At 47.5% G+C, this 6,164-nt stretch overlaps 1 long non-coding RNA gene across 1 annotated transcript; it reads left to right on the top strand.

The window, feature by feature from the left end:
- The first annotated feature begins 915 nt into the window (after positions 1 to 915).
- Positions 916 to 4,660, top strand: LOC147584622 (uncharacterized). The gene is made up of 3 exons (XR_015255689.1): positions 916 to 1,151; positions 3,029 to 3,085; positions 4,428 to 4,660. It is a non-coding gene; the product is annotated as an uncharacterized LOC147584622 (long non-coding RNA).
- The last annotated feature ends 1,504 nt before the right edge of the window (positions 4,661 to 6,164 follow it).

Raw genomic sequence — 6,164 nt, 5'->3', positions numbered from 1 at the left:
ACCTTTCACCGTGCCTCCCCTGTCCTGACGTTATCGCCCAGTTCTGTGTGGTCTGGAGAGATGGCGTTAGCCCCAGGTCCCAGAGCCCTCACCCTACTATTGACTATTGGTTTGTCCTAAAAGAAGGTAACAGTGTCATCACTTGAAAAAGAAGGAGGGGAGAGAAGAAGAAAGAGTGGGTGAGCAAAGAGAGGGACCCTATCTGCCGGGGAGGTTCGGCCTGGATTGTCTCTTAAACTGATTGTGAATTGTGAATATATGTCACCAACAACACCTGCCTAAATTCACGTCGCAGCACATGATGAAATAGCCCATATGCTAACTCTAGGAAGCAAGTGCCAAAGATCTCTCGGTTTCCCTGTGATGACAGGTGATAGCAGGATGGCTCCCTTGCCCCGCCCCTTAAGACCTGGCTCGTTCCGAATACATCTTGGGCTCGTATGTCATTGCGGTTTCAATGAGCACGGCTGCGTGTGTTTCTCTTTCCTATCGAAGTGGAAGGGGGTGAGCATTTTCATACGGCTTGTCAAATCTCTTCTGGATCGGAGTCTGGATTTGCGTGGTTTCTGAGGTTGTCACTCAGAGAAAAACCAACTAGAACAGCCTTGTAGAGTCTAACATGCAGGATTGGTTCTCAGATTGTGCCCGTTTCTGCCTCACACTGTTGAAAGGCCCCCGAGGGCCCCCAAGGGTCCCCGTGTCCCAGGGAAAAGTTGTTGTGCCCCCAGAGCTGTGACAGCCCAAAGAGAAAGGCCACTTCCTTGCTGCGTTCCAACGTGTCACAACCAGGACTCCACTCCCAGAGCAAGGTTGTGTTTCTAATAAAAGCCAGAAAGCCTAATATCTCAAGCTATTTTCAACCCTGCCGCTCCGTCACATTTGGCTGTCTGTTTATTTTTGTTAGAAAGACAGACTTGTTCGTCTGCCAGGGGACTGACTCTCTAACACCCTCTGCCACCAACATCTGCACAGAATAGAATGCCTTGGAGGGTCAGATGAGAAAAGAACTCCCTCCCAAGGGGGCGAGAAAGATAGTGTTTCTGTTTGAAGCCACAGAGTACGTAAGAGAAAGTGTCGAGGGAGCCACACCAAGGAGCCATGGTGACAGGCCACGCTTCAGCCTAAGAGGGATCCGAGGCCAGCTCACAAAGGTGAAGGGGACACACGTGACGTTCAGCTCCTGTGCGGGCCGTATGGGCCATGCAGATGTAGCCTCGTTCTGCCACCATTCAATACTCTCCCTGTGTGTGAGAGCCTGAAAATGCCCTTTTAAATGTTGTTCACTTACCGTTTGTCTCTTCTTATTGTAAACTCCAGGAAACAGAAGGGATGTCTAATATATTCAGCAGTACATACTCTGTGCTTGCTGCACAGCAGATACTAAGCCAATAGCTGAAGGAAGGAGGGAGGGAGGAGAGAAGGAGGGAAGAATTAGCGCCCTTACCCAATGACACTTCCCACACCTCCCACACTAGACTGGCTGCTGTTTGAAAGATCCTGCCATTCTGTGCGGCACCTGCAGCCCGCCGGCAGAGAGCAAAGTCATCAATAAAACGTCTGTTCAATTGAATACGTTTTTTAGTGCTCATTGGATTAACAATGGATTGAAATTGATATTATAGTAAAAAAAAAAAAAAAAAAAAAAAAAAGAACGCCAGGGTAGACATGCTCATAAATAAATCCCTTCAATGAATTCATTTTGTGAAAAGGAAGTTTTCACATTCTGATGGCTAGTTATTTTTGTCACTCAATAGTCTAAACTCCAGGTACATTTCGGAGGTGGAGGCAAGGGACCGGCAGCATTGCAAGGGGCACCCAGCTTCCTGCGGGAGGCAGGCAGCCTTTCTGTTCCAAGTGGATACACTGGAGGCGGCTCGGTTGTGGGGCAACTTGCCAGGCCAGCTCCCGGGGTTCAGCAAAGATGATTCCACTACTCAGAGGTTTTGCGAGATTCAGATTAGTGGGGGGTCAGAGATGCCGTGGCCTGTTCAGGAGCAGCCGCCCAGGGTGCCAAGCATGTGTGACAGTGCCCTGGGAGGAGGAACAGGGCAAATCAGCATGACAGTCTATCTTTTCCGCGACGTCAGATTTGACTACTCAGTTCTGTCTCTAGGCTGCTTACTATTGAAAACGCTATGGGTTTGAATCCCAGGTTTGGCCGTTAGGTGAGGGATTTGGATGAACGGACGGACGTTTCTCAGTTTCCTAATCTGTAGAATGGGAATAAATAATGTCTGTCTTGACAGTAGTTATTGCAATGATTATATAAGCATAAATGACTATGCGATGTATTGCTACCGGTGAAAATAACTGTGATTGTGTGTAAATATCTTGCTAAGCACTTAAGTGCTAACTGTGTTTAAGCCTTACAACAACCCGGTAAGGAAGCGAGTAGTAGTTGTTGTCGAATTAACACTTAACATATGGAAACATGGACAGACGTGGAAGACAATGTGCATCAGAGACAAGTTCCTTCAGGTGATTGCAATAGGGGGGACCTTCACTGATGACTAATACCTCGGAGAAAAGGGAGGGGCCTGGGGTTTCATTAGGGGCCGGTCTACGAGGGCAAGTGGACCACAGAGTTGCCCACGGGTCTGTAGAAGGAAGGAGAAGGTCTTTTCTGGTCATTGCGGAAGTGTGAAGCTGAGTCTTATCCCAGACCAGTAAGAATGGGTGGTCATTTGCAGTTAGTGGTTTTCCAGAACAAAAAAAGATGGGAATAGGGTTTTTGTTTTTGTTTTTGTTTTTAATGTTTATTTATTTACTTTGACAGGCAGCGGGCAAGAGCGTGGGCCTGTGGGAGGGGGAGAGAAAGAGGGAGAGAGAGAATCCCAAGCAGGGGGTAATTTTTAACCGTCACTGGTGACCAGGAACACGGGGCTGAGGAGGAATTCTGCACTGTCACAGGCTCAGAAAAGGGGTTCAGCATCTGAGAAGGCTTTGTAACAGGAAGCACCCTGTACTGACGATGACAATAGAAAGCCATTCGGTTGATACAGGTCTGTTCGCTTTCTTTCCTCTACAGCTTTGAAATCAGGCCCAAGCATCACATAGAGTCCTAAGTCTTGCAAGATTTCTGAAGGTAAGGGATAACATATTGGATATTGGTGGTTTTTTAAGATTAAGATAATTGTGCTGTTAAACTCAAAAAAGTAGGCTAGGAAAAAAGAGGTGAAATATATAGGAAAGGCAGCATGAAGGACATCTTCACAACAAGCTACCGATATCTGCCTGTCATTCCGTGCACTGACTGGCGCCCGTGGGATGCATGAAAGCTTGTTTGAGGTTCGTCTCCAGGAGCGCAACCAACGAATGAGGCTAAGACTGTCAGTTGGGAGTGAAATCATAAACCAACTGAATGGTTCAGAGCAGAATCAGTGCAAGGTTACTCTAAGAAAATGGAAGAGCTCACAGGCTAACTTTACATTTAAGTGACTTCATGGAAAGAAGTCGATTATCTGGAGAAAGAATGTGTCTTTTCAAAAAGGGAGAGAACGCAGGAATGGTTGAAGAAAAGTAGGAAGGCAGAGTGGCCCTGTGTGACTGGCCCAGCCCCATCTGGGGAACGAGTTCGTTTCCTGTGTGGGAAGCCTGTCCCTTTCAACATCTGGAGTGGTCTAGCAGAGGCTTCTTTTCCAATTAAGTGCTCACTACACAAGTTTAAGATTACCCAGTAGAAGTCCTACTACCTGTGGCTCCTGGGTGGCTCAGCGGGTTGAGCGTCTGACTTCAGCTCAGGTCATGATCTCACGGCTCATGGGTTTAAGCCTGGCATCAGGCTCTGTGCTGACAGCTCAGAGCCTGGAGCCTGCTTCGGATTCTGTGTCTCCCTCTTTCTCTGCCCCTCCTCTGCCTCTCCCCCCCCACCCCCATCTCTTTCTCAAAAATAAATAAACATTAAAAAAGAGAAAAAGAAATCCTACTACCCTCCGTGATTGGGACTGGCTGCTGGTTAATAGGAAAAAAAAGAGAAGATTAATGCACAGAAATACACAAATGAACCATACACATCTTAAATATTTTGGTTGAATGTCTTAAAATATATAAATACCCATTCACCCATGTTGATGTTCTTGCTAATGCTTCTGCTAATCAGACTTGCCATGGTATTTCTTGCATTAATACACGCAGGGGATAAATAATGGATTGTCTCTTCCGGTTTGTATTTCTTGATGTCAGAGCAAGAACTTATTAACCCCTATGCAGCAGTTAAATTCAGATAACTTAGCTCTTGAGTTTTTGCCTTGAAATTTACAGCTACCTCATCTACACCCATTCGGAAAAGTGATTTCAAAACAAAGTAAAACACAAAGTTGCTTTTATCGAATTCTTCCAGGTAACTTTTGATTTTCATAGACGTGATGATCTAGTTACGCTTCTGTTTCACTGTATTAAATCTCACAATAGCCCATTAAACTCCACAGTTGAAATTGCCGGAAAGCAGTCTGATGGTGAGGGGACACCTGATTTCCCGAAGTCACGCCCGCCGGCCGGGGGACCAGGAAGCGCTGGGTGTGCACACTGGCCAGAAGACCAGCTCAGAGGCGATCACGGCGGGGTCAGGTCGCAGGTCTAAGAAGGAGGAGGATCTATTAGTGGAAGTTGCTGACAAGGGTGCCTCCTGTGACTGCAAGGGGGCACGCGGGATGCGGTGACCTGGGTGTGGCTTCCGGGCCTCCAGGCCGGACAATAAATAGGCTTCTTGCTGTGCCTCGTTGTCTTTGCTGGGCCTGCTCTCCTTTAGCCACTTCTCCAGTCCGTCCATTAATTATCCATAAAATAGACAACTCACCAAGTGCCAAAATCCGACAAAGGGAGCACTTTTCATTTCCCTCAGTCTCCCCACCAGCAAGGGCCCCCTCTGCCCACAAAGCATGGCTGTCAGTTTTGTGAGTGTGTGTGTCACCAGACTCCCTCTTCGGGCCCCCGGCAAGCAGCAGCCGGTGCCCGGACTGGAACGAATCCGCTGCGGTAAATGCACCACTGTGACACCACATGGGGGGCCGTGGCGCCCAGTTAGGCACACCCCAAAACTCTACCACGCCCTCCACATCTCCCACTCCTACTTACTTTATCCTTTGCAGGTATAATAGTTAGAGAGCAGTGCTTTAACATTAAACTATATTGACTGTTCTATTTAGAATCTTGTTGTAAACCACCCTTAACCCTTCAGTTATAATGATTTGAAGGAGTCTGTTAGGGCCATATTCTGCCCCCCAAAACAACCTGGGCTGACGTCACTCATGGGTATCAGAAGACGCCACCCCAAAATGTGCCTCTCCGGCTTCTGGAGTACTTTACATTAAAGGCGGACACAAGAAAAGCGACTTACCTCCCGCCAGCTGCCACAAAACAGAGAATAAATTTCCCCTTGTGTAAAGGAAATTTCCAGTGGTCAAGGTGTTTCCATACGAGGAAGGAAGTTACTCTGGGAAACAAGTCTGATGGCCTGAGAGGCTCTCTGCTAGGTGGCAAAATAATCCTTATTTTCCCCATCTTTTGTCCCTCACCTTCCCATGACTTGTGACCCTTCCCGGAAGCTCAAAGCCCCTCTCCCTTTGTGTGGCCTCACGTGTATACAGGCCTGGACCGTCTGGCTTCCTCTGTCTTTGTAAAACTCTCCTTGAATTGTTTTTTTTCTCTAGTGAATCTTTCCACCAGTTTGTTCCATTGGCCCCAGCCACGGAACAGAGGATGTTCTTCCCTGACGCCGGTCAGGTCCCACGTGTAATAAAAAGTGTCCTCTGTTTCGTAGACTTTATGTGGGATAAGCCTAATACTATAAGCCAAGAAAAGAGGCAGGATGGTGGGGTCAGATTTCTTAACCCTCGTAGGACAAATGTGGTCTGAGTCAGGAAATACTCTAAGAATCCAAGCAGATGGAGTGCTTTGGACCCTGCGTTTCAAAGCACCTCCGATCTCTCTCTCTCTCTCTCTCTCACGCATGGAAATTATTTAAGAGCGCGTGGGTCCCTGGGTCACTCAAGACCCAGCACCCTGTGCTGGCATACATTTTCCATTACCTGAAACATTGTTCTCATGACCAAGGCCCTCAGACCCGAAGCAAAATATTTCCACAGCTCTTTCCCTAGTATCTTTCAAATGGCAACCTACTGTGTCCAAATGCAAAGAAGGTTTTGGGTTGAGCCAATGTGGTGTAA

This window comes from Puma concolor, chromosome A1 (genome assembly GCF_028749965.1).
Source record: "Puma concolor isolate L17-30 chromosome A1, mPumCon1.1.hap2, whole genome shotgun sequence".
Taxonomy (NCBI): domain Eukaryota; kingdom Metazoa; phylum Chordata; class Mammalia; order Carnivora; family Felidae; genus Puma; species Puma concolor.
Note: the sequence above shows the minus strand (reverse complement) of the source record. Positions and strands in the feature narration are given on the sequence as shown.